The following is a 15,704-nucleotide window of genomic DNA, read 5'->3' on the forward strand; positions in this document are numbered from 1 at the left end:
TGTGTTGTCAATGGCTCAGTGGCTCACAATTCTCTCAAGGTTTAGGCTCTTACTCTCTTCCCTTTCTACCATCCATAGCCTTATGGATTTTATTCTTTATGTATGTCCCTTTATATGAGGTTTCAATAGCATGATGTCTGGCTGCCACAGACCTAGGCATCATCCTCTTTCCACACATGGATGAAGGCTGCATATAACTAGGAAGAAAAGGATTTTCTAGAAACTCCTGGTAAATGCCATTGTCCAGAACTGGGTCATATTATCACCAACGGTTACAAAAGAGGATGAGAAACTCAGTATAGCACACTTTCATACTGTTTTGTGAGAGACTGATAAGGGAGATAAGAATTGGGAATGACTTTTGGGTCAACCAACGAACCTTGTATTCTAACAAAGTCCAAATGTAGATTTCCATATATCCACATGGACATATAATAGAATTTTAAGTAATTATTGGTGGACTGATGGATTTCCAGCCTTTCTGTGAACATATATACTCAAAACAGCACCAGACATCCTGACTTTCCCTAAAGACAAGTTCATCATTGGACAATATTCCAACCCCTTCTGTGTCCAGTCACATGAATATGTCTGAAATAATAAACAGTGCAGAAGGGATAACAAGTTTCCCTGAAAATGGAATAAAAAAAAACAAAGAAATAAAGCAGAGTATAGCAAATATGTTACTTGATTTCTGCCTGGCTTTCATCAAACTTGGTAATTCCTTTTTGCTCTGGCACATGTATCATTCATTTTTCATTCAGCACAGACAAATTGAGCTATGGGACATTAGATAACAGCTATAATTTTAAATCATCTCAAAGTTCACAACCTCAAGGGGTAATGTTATGACAGAATCAAATTAATCTATCTTATTTTTTTAATAATAAAACAATTCACTCTTACCTTTGTCTATTGATGGACCCTTTGATACTGACAATATCCAGACACCAGAAATGTAGTCTTACATGGAGTTATGTCTATCATTGTGGAATTCAAGGTTAGACAAATCATTAAATAATATGAGAAATTTCTGAATATTATGCCACAGGAATCCATTATGATTTTTTTTGACATTGGAAGACCGACTTCACTTAAAATCATTGTAACTAATGCATTAGTTTAATATTCAAAATTACACTATTGAATGACTCACTAATTTTAGGCTTGTCATCATCACTTTTCCATAAAAATGGAGTATCAGAAAAAAATCAAGGTTTTGTACAGAATAAATTCACTGCCTAGATAATTCTAATTGCTAATGAGTAGTGACCTTGCCTACCTGAGTAGAATATAACTATCTTTTCAAAACACAATCAAAGAAATACTTTAAAAATAGGTTTTTCAGCTTTCCTCATTCATTATAAAATGCTTGAAATAAAAATAGACTATATAGTTAATAAACAAAAAAATCCGTAATCTTACCAGTGGTTGGTCGGCAATCACAGACTGTGCTTTGTCACTAACCTAATGCATCTCTCCAAACTATTTTCTTATTCTGGAGCTCTGTGTGTGATCAGAGATAATTATGGAGTAGTTGTGTTTCTGTCTTTCTCCATTTATGGTCACAGAAAAATGTTGTTTGATGTTGATGTTCTGTGGAATTGTTTATGTTCAATAGAAGGACACTGCAGCCTAGTGGTGAGTGCTAGGGTGGCTTCCACTGTTAAGGGAGCTCCCGTTAGTAATTTTGTCTGCCTTAGTCTCTTAATCTCCATATTTAACCATACTGAAATGCTTGCTGACCATTCAGCACTGAAAGTTTTTTATACCATCACCTCTGCCTTTGCTGCCATTCCTGCTATGGATACCACTTCCTAAGACCTTCATATGATTGCTGTTTCACTATCAATCTCAAGTCAAATATTGTCTCTTCAGAGATACCTTCCATGACTACCTTAGCCAAAGTAGCCCTCTCCTCCTTAACCAATTTTAACTCAATACAACAGTGTATCTTCTGCATTACTCTTAATTCAGAATGTAGCTTTTTCTTTTTTTTTAATTAAAAACTGTATATATTTCAAGTCTACAACATGTCAATTTGAGTACATATACACAGTGAAATCATTACTATGGTGAAGCTGATTAACATGTCCGTCTCCTCATACATTTACCATTTTGGTATGTGTAGTAAGAGCACCTGAAATCTATTCTCTTAGAAATTTTTCAGTATTTAACACAGTATTATTAACCATAGCCATCATACTATACATTAGATCTCTAGACTTATTTATCCAATATAACTACAACTCTGTACTCTTTGGCCAATATATCCCTATTGTCTTCACACAGTATTTCCCATAAGTATTGATATATAATAGTTCACTATCATTGTTAATAAATTGTCTGTTAAGGTAATAGATTTCTTCTTTGATTCTAGAGTTATTTCAGGTAGATTTGGCAAGAATCATCAGAATCAGTCCCATTGAATCTCTTGCCTCTGGCATTTGTCCAATGTGAAACCAGTGACAACAAAATATTCTAACTAGCTTAAGCCTGGGTCACATACTTTACAGCATGTTCCCACTCCCAGCTTATGAGATAGTAACTCTACTGAATTCTATGAAAGAAGAAAATCTGGGGAAAAGATGGAGATAGTTTAGGTAATCAGAGGTTTTGATTAGAAGTTGGTCGAATTGGTTGTAGTTTTGCTTTTATTAAAACATTTTTAAAATACCACCCAAACTAGATAAAAATAATGTTTTTACATCATTGACAACAGGGTTGACATAGTGCTGACACTACAATTGACTGGTTACTTTTTGCACAAATGCTTGTACACTCTCAGTGAGATTCAATCTCTGAAAATTCACGGACTGCTTTTCCATCTCTTTCACAACCTCTCACATTCTTTCCTATTAACACACTGGCATAGATCTTTTTACATCTGATGGTCATTTCTCATTTCCCCTTTTCCTTCATGCCTTGAATAGGCCCTGAATGTGAACAATCATACATTCCCAGTTGTTCTCCTGGCACAAGTAACAAGCACCTCAACACCATACAAATTTTAAGTTCTAGATGTGTGGATATTTTTTAGGTCAGGACAAAAGCATTCACAATAAAAAAGAAAATAAAACCAAAAATAAAGTTTCTAGTCAGGTAGTTATCTTCTGCTAAACTACTTTTTTCAGACTAGACTCCCTCCCTCTCTCTCTCCTCTTATAAGTTGTCATGGTGTTTCTGTGTTTTCATAAGCAAAACACACACTTAGTCTATTTACAAGCCTGCTTAATGTTTTCTCAGTAAACATGAATACTGGACACAGAAAATCTGACCTGATTCAAATCTGACATTTACTTTATTGGTCCCAAGAGGATATGTCTTTCCTGATCTTCTCTACATGCCCAAATATTCTGAACACACTTTTCCCCCCAAATTCTTGCTGATATACAGCACACATTATCAAGTAAAAGAATCATTCCTACTTTAAAAAAAAAAAAGAAAAGAAAAATATTCTGAAGTTGTAGAGAAGAGAAGCTAATCACCATCCATAATCCACATCTTCCCTAAGATGTCTGAATGTGGATAGTGTGGATTTGAAACACAAGGAGACAACCTATGTGCTGGTGTGGCTCTATCAACAGAGATGGTACAGCTTAATGGATGATGGTCATGTCAGTGTTTAAATCTAGGCTCTACCATCAACAGACTCAGTACCCTGATCTGTAAAAGAGCAATGCAAGTATTACCTACCTCATAGGATTATAGTATGGATTAAATAGATTTATACATTAAAAACATTTCGGATAGGTACTCACTATATCTTAGACATATTTTCACCAATGATTTATCGATCATTGTGACAGGATAATGCATGAAGTATTTCATGTTTTCCTATATTTAATTCTAAGATCTACCATCATTTAATATAAGGGATATAAATTTGACTCTGCCTCATGATGGACAATCACCAAGCAAATATTTAGTTTTTGAATTCCAAAATCTCAGTTCAAAATGCAAGACAGACTTTGTCTCTTTCTTGTTACTTAATCATAATCTAGGTAAATAGGCCTGGGTAGCTTTTCTTCAAATATAAACTAGCGGGTAGTGTGTGAAGGGCCAGTCATTGTAGACATTACTAAAGATACCAGAAAATGCAAACCCTACTCCTATATCCTATTCCCTCTTAAAAATCTGCAGAAGGAAGAAGCAATGTAACCCAGGGGATCTGGGAAGATTCCAAAACAATGGCACACATCTTTAGTGCAGCTCAGGAAGCATCCAGCATGGCACCTCATGGTCCAAGCATCACTGCATGAGGTATCCAAGCAAAGTCACCTGAACGCATCCCATTTATACCAGGGTTCACTAAAGGGCATGTATTTTCAACAAATGAGAGAGAGGGATCAAGAGACCTTAAAAGTCTCAATACTAGAAGGAGAGACCACCAGAAAAAGAATGTAACATGCAACTTGAGCTGGAAATAGGATGAGGAAATGGTTCCATTTTAATTAACATCATCACTGTAGGGAAAACCACTCTAGAATGAAATCAATGAGTCCTCTCAAGAAATGTGCAGAATGACCATATGTAAGGATGAAATGAAATGAGTCATATTTCAACAAAAGACAGATTAAGTAACCAACTATTAAGAAGGAAGATTTACTCATAGTAATTCCAGACAGGAAATAACTCATGTATCCTTCAACTGATGAAAAGATAAACAAATTGCAATATATATAAATGCTCAGCCTAAACAGAAATGATTACTGACACAACATGTAAACACATTTCTTTCAAGTCAGAAACACAGTGGTGTCTTCAGATTTTACCACATAGAGACTTCTTCAAGCTCCCAGACTTCATTTGCCCTTGAAATGTAAACATACAACTCCAGAATTAGGTAAATCCCTCTGGTGCTCTCACTCTATATACAGTGAAAAATTAACTTCCCAAGACTTGCTCTTAGCCTAAAATTCCATGTTTTCAACAAAATTTATTCAGAAAGTTCTAATTCTGCATAAACACAAATATATGTTCTTTATACCACAAAACTACAAACCATTATTTCTGATGGACTTAGACACAGAAAATTTCAAGAAAATATTTCAAAAATCAAATCTAGCAGTGTAGAAAAAGAATAATACACCATAACTAAGAGAGATTTATCTGAGTAATGCAAGGCTGGTTGAATATATGAAAATCAATCAATCCACTCTATTGTAAGCTTAGAGAAAAACGACATGATCACATCCTGATACAGAAAAAGCATTTGATGAAATTCAGCATCCATTCATGATTAAAATTCTGAGCAAATGGAATGGGAGGTAACTTCCTCAACCTGATAAAAGATGTCTCTATTGAATTACTACTCAGCAATAAAAAGAAACAAGGTATTAATGCACACAAAACTTCAATTTCAAATGCATTGACCCAACTATAAGAAGGCAGTCCCAAAAAGTTACTTACTGTATAATTCCTTTTACATATCACTCTCAAAAATACAAAATTACAGCTTGGGAATGTAGATCAGTGGTTAGAGATAGGGAATAGTGTAAGTGTTGAGGGATACCTCAAACACAGGGATACCTGGGATGATGAAACTATTATGTATCCTGATTGTGGTGTTAGCTACACTAATCTTTTTATATAGCAAGAGCATAGAAATGTATGCTGAAAACAATAGTAAAAAATAAGTTTATTTAAATTCCTCTTACTTTTTAGGGATGGCTGGGTGGCTCAGTTGGTTAAGCATCTCCCTTTGGCTCAGGTCATGATGCCAGGGCCCTGGGATCAAGTCCTGCATGGGGCTCTTTGCTCAGCAGAGAGCCTGCCTCTCCCTCTGTCTACTGTTCCCCCTGCTTATGCTCTCTCTCTCTTTCTCTCTGACAAATAAATAAATTAAATCTTTAAAAAAATAAAATAAATTCCTCTTACTTTTTAAAAAACAGTTCTCAGGCATTATTGATTCATGCCTTTAATGTCAGCGTTTTGTGACCTCCCACATATTTTCTGCCCCCTTTAAAATATTTTCAATTTTTCAATCTATTAATACCATACTAAACAATAACTATGTGGCAAGCACTTTTCTAGATTCTTAGTGGTATTAAACAAAAATAAAAATGATGGTCTGTGTGGCTGGTTTTTTTCCTCTTGATTCTTTAGAACATTATCTTTATTACTTTATCCTCTGACAACAATTCAAAATGCTTAGCTGGTTTTTGGTCTGTTTTGTTTTGCCTTTTTTTTTTTTTCCTTCCCCAAGGCATTTACCCAGTTACTAACATACTGATAATATAGGAACTTGTATGTGTCTTCTTTCTATGGATTCCATATTCCTATGTACTTTTATGACTGTCTATAACTTCATCCAATTAAACTCAATCGCTATTAGTAACCACTGTTTTCTGGGAACTAATTGGGCTTAAAATGCTTCCACACTGTTGGAAAATAAACCTTACTTCCATGAAATAAGGAGTCACAATTATATAATAAAAAGTTGAGTTTTTATTATTATATATGTGAGTGATTTTTACCCGTCTGTTAACACAGGAATATAAAGTTTAGGAGGTCACTGAAGAGGAAATTATTTGTTCCTTAATTTCTGTGAGCTCCACTACAGGTAGAATCTCCTCTTTACATTTAAAACCATGCTAGCTAATATTTCCAGATATAAAGAATTAATGTTAATATATTTAGGTAGATCAACTGTGTTGTGGATTTTTAAAGAATAAGTCTTATCTTCAAAATGTACTTTTGAAATATTTACTGATGAAATAAAATGGCATTTGGATTTGCTTCAAAATTACTTGTGAAGAGGGGACAAGTTGGTCAGGGTACAAATGAAACAAGAGTGAGCATTAGTTGATAACCATTTAACCTGGGAAATGAATACAGAAGACTTCATTATATTTGCTCCACCTTTGTATACAATTGGTATTATCTGTAATAAAAATGTTTTAAAAAAGAATAAAAGTTAAAATTGTTCTACTGCAAGAAACTTTTCATACCTTATCAGAGTTATAGTCTGCTTAACCAAAAAAATACCCAATTTTAATGCAGTTCAACAAATATTCAATATGTAAACTTTGGCAGCCACCAAAAGTTGCTTGCAATGTAAACACGGAGACACAAATAGCTTTGAGCTCAGAATTGTGTTTAACTGAGAAACAACAATTTATACACACAGTGTTTGGAACAAGGCATGTGTTTATTACCACATATTTAAGTCAAGCCTGTGGTAAGGCCAGTCCACACCTAGGTCCTTCTCATACCAAGGCTAATCCAGAAAGAGAGAAGAGATGTCCTCGCCCACAGAATGTCGGAGCATCAGAGGGGCCTAACCTGCTTTGGAGATGGGTCTCTGGGCAGCCTATTTCCTGGGAGGTCACTGTTCCCTCATAGTGTAGTTTAACCTCCACACAGAACGTCTGCTCAGCATCCATATAAGCCACAGGCACGTGGCTATAAAGATCCCCAAAATATTTTGGCATAGATGATACTTAAAAGGATAGAAACATAAGGAGTTTTGAGCAATAGGTGCTTCATTTGAGTCCAAAGGGTAAATAAAATGTATAGGTACTTGGATCCCTTTGGGTTAACTGTGGAAGCCCCTTCAACTAATTTTCCAGCTTGACATTTGGCCAGTGGCTTCTACAAGAAACACTGTGAACCTCTTTTAAGCCTTCACATATGCAATAGTACCTCCCTCAATACTCTTTCACTCAGCTGCAGCCCTCAGCTTTAGCTAATAAATGTTTTACCTGTCATTTTAAACACAAAGTCATTCATATTAAAGTAAATGAAACAAGCACAAAGCCCCTTCTGCTGTTTCCATATTTAGTTTTGTGTTTCTGCAGAAGGTTTGTTGGCACAATTCCTTCTAAACTGGAAGTTGGTGGCTTCCTAATTCATTCAACCAGTACTGATTGGGCAGCTCCTTTATATCAAGGTCTGTTCTACATCCCTGTGTACCCAACAAGAGAGTTTCTTTCCCCATGGAGTTTACATCAAGAGAAATAGATGATATATAAGTAAATAATTAAGATAATTGCAGATTGCATAAGTGCCTTGCAGGGGAAAAGCAGAATGATATGATAGAGGAAAATGTTGTGTGTATATTGTGGGAGGTGCCCACCTCAACAAAGAAATGGCCTCTCTAAAAGATGATGTTTTTAACTGAGACCTGAAGTGTGAGAAAACGTCAGCCATGAGAAACATCAGAGGAGGCACACACAAAGTAGAGGAAACACCCTGTCCCAAAGTCCTAAGACAGTAAAGAACTGGGTTATTTAAGAATCAGAAAGGAGCTCTGTGTGGATGAAACTTTACAAGACTAGGGAACAGACAAAATAAGGCAGATCATGTAAGCCTTCTAAGCTAGCTTAGTGAGTACAGATTTTATCTTTAGTACAGTGGGAAGCTGTTGAAGAGTTTTACACAGGATTGTGAGATGATAATTAATATTAATGTAAGAGCACTTTGCAATACTGTGGAGACTATATTACAGAAGAGCCTTAGGGGAAGCTTAGGTATGAAGCTGTTGAATCCCTACGGGAGAAATAGAAGAGGGACTTACTTCAGAGAAGATAGAGAAACACGGACAAATTGAAGATATATTTTAGAGCTATGGTTGCTGACCTATTAGATATGAAGAACAAAGAACTGGGAGAAATCAAAGAGAACTTTTTGCTTTCTGCTTATGTTGGATGGTAGTGTTGTTACTGAAATGATAAGGGTATTGCACGGTTGGAGAAGTGACATCAAAGATTATGACATCTATGGAAATTTTTAACCAATTATGTTAATGAGACAGTTGTATGCATAACTGATTTGTACTCAGGTGAATCCAAGTATAGTGATATCAAATAGTGAATCTTTAGCATGTAGATAATTTTAAAATTTCATTTCTATCATTTTAAATCTTAGAAATGAATAGTATCACCTAAAGAAAAAGTAGAGCTAGAGAAGGAAACATAATCCTAAACATAATTAGTACAGGGTGAGCACTCAGAAAGCAGACTGAGAATATGGCACTGGGGAGGTGGGAAGAAACCCAGCAAAGTGACAGAGAAACCAGAAGAAAATTGTGGTTTGGGTCCAGAAAGTCGAATGTCATTTCACTTGTACTGGATCAACGATAGCCCCACTTAGCCCCCTTTAATTCATAGTCCACACAAAATAAAATCTATCACTCTTACTCTTATTCCATTCAATGGATTTCCATTGATCTAAAAAATACATTCCAAGTCCCCAGGTGTCCTTCTCAACATCATGCTGATGGGATCCTCATCAAGTCTGAGCTAGCCTCACTGTCTTTCTTTGCACCAAAAGATGTTATCTTCCATGGCTTTTCCTTATGTTTTTCCCTGTACTTGAAATTCAGCTCCTACAGCTTTTTATATTTGGCTATATTCCAATCATCTATCAATAAATATTGGTTGACAAACTGGAATGATTAACTTGAAAAAATCCAGCTGTGAAATACGGTTTTTTTGAAAGAGTAAACATGTCCAGAGAGTTTGCATCTCATTGCCTTCTGCTGTTGCATAATTCTGAACCTGTAACTCTAGAAGAAGGAAAGACCAGTATTCTAGAGAGCTGCTGAGTTTGGCAATGCATACAGGTGAGCACCCAACCTAGGTGTTCCTCTCCAACACACTAGCGCATCTGTGCTTAGCTTATCAATCTCATTTTCCCTCCTGTATGAGGCTAAACTTGAATACTCTTATCAATGCTGAATCCCATCTAGGCCTCTGCCTCTTGCCCTCTTACCATTACCATCCCAAAAAGTACCAGTGTCACATCCAAATCTCCCTACCCCACTCTTAGATCACGTCTTTCCTCTTTTTCCAGACTGCATCCTGTGCCCTGTTTCCTTTTCTGTGATTTCTAAGGTCCCTTCCAGCTCTGACAATTCTGTCTGTAATTAGAGTGCTGCACGTGATCTGTCTCTAAATACAGCAGGAGTTCAGAGGTTAGAGTAATTGAAGAAAGTTTCCTAGAGGAAATGTGGAGATTGAATAGGGTCTTGGGTAATGGGAAGAATTTAAACTGTCAGAAAAGATAGTCCCAGGCTGGGGGAACTACATGACTCAAAGCAGGGAGGGGAGAAAAAAGATGTGTGCAGAGTGACTGATGAGAGATGAACTTGACTGGTATAGTGTGTGTGGATCTGGGATTCTGAAAAATAAGCCTGAATCAAAAACAAATGATAATAAATAGGAAATAAACAAGCCCCTGAGGGTGACTGAAATGAAATCTGGGCTTCGAAATGGCAACAATATTCTGCCCTAGGATTTAAAAAAGAGTTTAGAAGCCAAGGGAAAGTCTGAATTGAGAAATTTAGGATGAATTCATAACTCTACTATAAACTCACTTTCTGGAGGTGAAGAATCACTTTAGTGGGTTTCAATATATCTAATTATGCGGCATGGATGAAATACTCTATATGAATTGTTTTTAGGGCCTGACCTATACCTAAAGAAAGGTCCTTAGCTGGGTAGTTTTGCCACCAAAAATAGAAAGGTGACCGGATCATTCAATCTTCACTGTAGTTATGTAAAAGAGTAGGACACAAGGAAGCTTATATCACACAGTTCAAGTCATTATTTAGACTTGTTAATAAAGGAAGGTTGAGGGCGGGAGGGAAGGATGGAGGGAGAGAGGGAGAAAGGGAGGAAGGAAAGAGAGAGGGTAAGAAAGAGGGAGGAAAAGGAAAGGAGAGGAGAGGAAAGGAATTTTAGTCATGCCCTAGCCTAAATGTTGGCCTTTTACATCACAAAAACTAGACACTCTCCTCACGGCAAAACACGTAACAGTTACTGCTGACAGAAAAAACAAATCCTTATTTTCCAAAACTTGAAATTTACAGCTAATTAATAAAAAATAAAATACGTAGATAGTATCTGCATAAGGTTTAAGAACGCATATGCAGTCTTTAAAAGAAACTGAAGAAGGAAGGAAGTAACATCTAACGGGCACCATATGCTTGGGACAGTTCCAGGTGCCTAACAAACATCACAACTTTAATCAGTAATCAGTACAGCAAACCACAGGAATAATAATTTTTATTAATAATAATATAATAATAATAGTAATGATATTTTTCCTCATGAAAAAGGAAGCTGATATTCAAAGCTTAAATGATTTACCAATTTATCCCAACTTGAAAATGGCAGAGCTGCGGTATGAATTCGGTGAATACCATACTCCCTAGCCTTCATGACTGCCACTCACACATGCACACTTTCCACCCCAAAACAGGCCAAATTAAAGTATGCTCAGAAAGCCAGCTGCATCCAAATTGCCTGGGAAACTTGTTAAAAAACCAACATCTCAGAACCTACCTCAGACCACCTTCACTGTAATATGTTCTCCAGGTGATTCTGGTGTGCATGAAAAGTTTGAAGCAATGAAAAAAAATCAAACTACTTCCTATAAGTCACATAGTATAAATGCCTCATGGACCTTTAAAATGAATTCTTCCAAACTACCAACTGGGTGTATGAGCCTCTATTTTCTTAAAATCCAGTATCTCAAAATTAAAACTGAAGCCATTGGCTACCATACTTGACTTTCCAAAATAAGGATTTTAAAGACAAGCTTTCTTAAAGAACTGAGCTGAAAAACTGAAGAATGGCCAGTGAGTGGAGACATAAATAAAACAAAATTTCAAAGATGGAAATGTATTGGATTATCTGAGAGGTTAATAGAATATGCATAAATCAGAAAGAGGAAAAGAGTGACAAGATTAAGACTGGTCAAGAAAGGATCTCAGGGACTCAAGTCATGTACATATTTTTAAAATCAAATATGTTGGGGGCCTTGAGTGGCTCAGTGGGTTAAGCCTCTGCCTTCGGCTCAAGTCATGATCTCAGGGTCCTGGGATTGAACCCCACATCTGGCTCTCTGCTCAGCAGGGAGCCTACTTCCCCCTCTCTTTCTCTGCCTGCCTCTCTGCCTACCTGTGATCTCTCTCTCTCTCTGTCAAATAAATAAATTAAATCTTAAATAATTAATTAATTAAAAAATATGTTGAGATATAATTTGTATAAAAATGAAATGAATCTATGTAAATGTAGGGTTTGATGAGGTTTTTTTCCCCCAAATCAATACAACCTTTACTGAATCTTTAAATCATCACAAATAAGTGTGAAAAATCACCGGGCATCTTGCTGTTTCAGTAGCTGGACAACTTAGACCTTATTCATCAGCCTGCTGGACTTTTCCTTTTTCAGAAACACAGATTCCAAACATTTTCTGATATCCTTATTTTTTAACCATTGTGGCTTGCTGAATCAAAGCAGCTGAGTTTGATACGAGTTCCAATGTCATTTTCTTCAAGAATTAACTCATCTTTCTGGGCTTGAGATACTGAACAAGCAACACCTGGCCTCATCTGACCCCTATTGATGTACTTTTTACCCAGGAAATTTTGAATTTCAACAGCAGAACCATTCTCCTGAATAACAACATTGATGGGGAAATGAGCATACATAGACCTCATCTTGCAAAGAAAGCCCAGTGTAATGCCCCAATCATGTTCTGTATGTGACTGCAGATAGTGTGAGCAGTAGCCGGTTCTTTTCTATTCCATTGACCATTTGTCAGCTCGGAGCCTCTTCTTATTCTTTCCAAGGATACTGAGTTCTACAATGATGTGATTGTTGTCCCTTTACGGGGTTGCTCTGGGGCTCTTCACAGTAACAATGTGTCCATTCCTTCTGAGTCTCATTGCTGAGAATGGTCTTCACTCTTAGAGAAGATGCCACAAAGAGAGAGCTGATGAGTTTTGACCAATGCATACAATCATGTAATTCCAAACATGATCACTATATAGAACTTTTCTATCACTCTGCGAAGTTCCCTTGTGCCCCTTTTCAGGCAACACTCCTCACCTCTGGCCCCAAGCAACCACCAACTGGCTTAATTATCTCTCTTCTAAAATGTCATATAAATGGAATCATACAGTATATTAAATCTTGTGGGTCCATGTTGTTGCTTAGAACCGGTAGTCTGTTCCCTTTAATTGATGTAGTATTCCATTATATAGATACACCACAATTTATTCATCAATTCTTTTTTTTAAAGATTTTATTTATTTATTTGACAGAGATCACAAGTAGGCAGAGAGGCGGGCAGAGAGAAGAGGGGAGGCAGGCTCCCTGCTAAAAGCCTGATGTGGGGCTCGATCCCAGGACCCTGGGATCATGACCTGAGCCGAAGGCAGAGGCTTTAACCACTGAGCCACCCAGGCGCCCCCATCAATTCAATTCTTGATGACTACATGGGTTGTTTATAGTCTGGAGTTACTATGAGTAAAGCATCTATGAACATTCCGGTGAAAGTCTTTGTTTGGACATATATTTTCATGGAATTGCTGATACATAATACATGTAGTTTAACTTTATTAAAAAAAAAAAAAAAACTGTCAAACTGCTTTCCAGAATGGTTGGGCAATTTAACAATCTTACCAGCAATGAATGATAATTCTGTTTGCTACACATCCACACCAACAGTTGGCATTGTCAGTATTTAATTATTCTATTGGGCACAGACAGATATCTCAATGTATTTTAGTTTACACTTTTTGCATGATCAACGATGTTGAGTATTTTTACATGCTCATTGGCCATTCATTTATCTCCTTTTTTGAAGTGTCTGTTCAAAACTGTTTGCCATTTTTGAAAATTCTATCTTCTAATTATTGAATGGGTTTTAAAAATTAAATCTGTATGTAACATCTTTGTCAAATAAATGTGTTGCAAATACTTCTTACTAGTCTGTGGCTTAACTTTTCATTTTCTTAATGGTCTCTTTCAAAAAGCTAAAGTTTTAATTGTGATAAATCCAATTTACTACTTTTTTTGGTTCATGCTTTTTGCATACTACCTAAGAAATGTCTGACTATGCTGAGTGGCAAAGATTTTCTCCTAAGTCTTCTTCCAAAAGTTTTATTTATTTTTTTATGTATTTATTTAGTATTTATGTCCAGGCCTATGATTTATTTTAAGTTTTGTGCATGGTATTAAAAGTTGAAGTCATTTTTTTCCATATGCATAGCCGGGTTTTCAACACCATATTTTGAAATTACCCAGTGAGTTTCTTTCACATATTTCTAAAATATCTATGAACAAATTTATGTGTAGGACTACCTCTTACATTTTTCTCTTCCATTGATCTACATGTTCATCCTTTGCTAAAATCACATTGCCTTGCTTGGCCTAGATTTACAGTTACCTTTAAATCAGTTAATGTAAATGTCTGATTTTCTTCTTGTTTCACAAAACTATTTTAACTATTCTAAATTCTTTCAACCTGCAAAATGTTAGTAAGACCTTGGCAATTTTATGGAAAATGTCTGCTGGGATTTTGGTTGAATTTGCATCATATGTATAGATCAGTTTGGAAAGACTCTGTTAGCACTGTTAGCTAAACAAAAAATGACAACTTAACAAGAGTCTTTCAATTAAAAAAAAAAAATCCTCTGTCTCTCCATTTATTTGTATCTTCTTTAATTTATCTTAGCAAAATTTTGTGATAGTATAAATTTATTACACATGTTTAAAGGAATTATTCCTAAATATTTCATATTCTAGGTGCAATTATAATTGTATTATTTCTTTAAGTTTTGTTCTTTTTTTTTTTTTTTTAAGAGAGCATGGGGGAGGAGCAGAGGGACAGGTTGAGAGAGAATCTTAAGTGGGCTCCATGCCCAGCTGGAGCCCAACTGGGGGTTCCATCTCACAGTCTCAGAGCATGACCTGAGCTGAAATCAAGAGCTGGATGCTTAACCAACTGAGGGCTACCCAGGCACCCGTCTTTAAGCTTCATTTCTAATGCTTATTAAAAATAGAACTGACTTCTGTGTGCTCTAGCCATACTAAATTCATTTAATTCTAATAATTTTTTGGACCCTTTAGATTTTCCATGTATTCATGGAGTCTGCAAATAATAGACAATTTTGTTTTTCTTTCTTCCATTTGCATGCCTTTTTGTCTTTTCCTTGCTTTATCAGTACAGTGTTAATTGGTAGTGATAAGAGTATTTGACTTTACCATGCTCTTGATCCTAGGTCTAAGCTTCCAGGACTTCAGGAACTAAGTGTCCTGTTTGCTCTGTATTTCATACAGATTCCCTTGACTAGGTTCGTGCTATTTATATTTTTCTGAGAGTGTTTATCATGAATAGATACTGGATTTTGTTAAATGCTTTATCTGCATCTATGTAGATATTCATGTGATCTTCTTTTATTCCTTTTTTTCTTTTAATGTGTCAGGTTTTTGAAAGTTAAATAAGCCTAGTATTGCTGGGATAAATGCCTCTTGTTCATGGTATATTATCCTTTTTAATATTATTAAATCTGCTACCATTTTGTTAAGGATTATTTTGTCTTTGTTCAGCCTGTGATTTCTATACTTACAAAATAATTGTCAGGTTTTGTTGTTATAAAATGAGTTGGAAAGTGTGTTCTATTGTAGTTTTCAAAGTATTTGCAGATGATTTGATTTACTGTTTTCTTAAATGCTTGATTGTGGGGGCGCCTGGGTGGCTCAGTGGGTTAAAGCCTCTGCCTTAGGCTCCTCAGGTCATGATCTCAGGGTCCTGGGATCAAGCCCCATATCGGGCTTTCTGCTCAGCAGGGAGCCTGCTTCCCTCTCTGTCTCTGCCTGCCTCTCTGCCTGCTTGTGATCTCCCTCTCTCTCTCTGTCAAATACATAAATAAAATCTTAAAAAAAAATGCTTGATTGTGGTTTTAA

The 15,704-nt window shown here is 36.1% G+C and overlaps 1 pseudogene; it reads right to left on the reverse strand.

Annotated features, from left to right (window-relative positions):
• Positions 1-12,147: 12,147 nt before the first annotated feature.
• LOC116881078 lies at positions 12,148-12,679 on the reverse strand (annotated as a pseudogene).
• Positions 12,680-15,704: the final 3,025 nt, after the last annotated feature.

The sequence above is a fragment of the Lontra canadensis genome, unplaced genomic scaffold (genome assembly GCF_010015895.1).
Source record: "Lontra canadensis isolate GAN:19392208 unplaced genomic scaffold, GSC_riverotter_1.0 scaffold71, whole genome shotgun sequence".
Lineage (NCBI taxonomy): Eukaryota > Metazoa > Chordata > Mammalia > Carnivora > Mustelidae > Lontra > Lontra canadensis.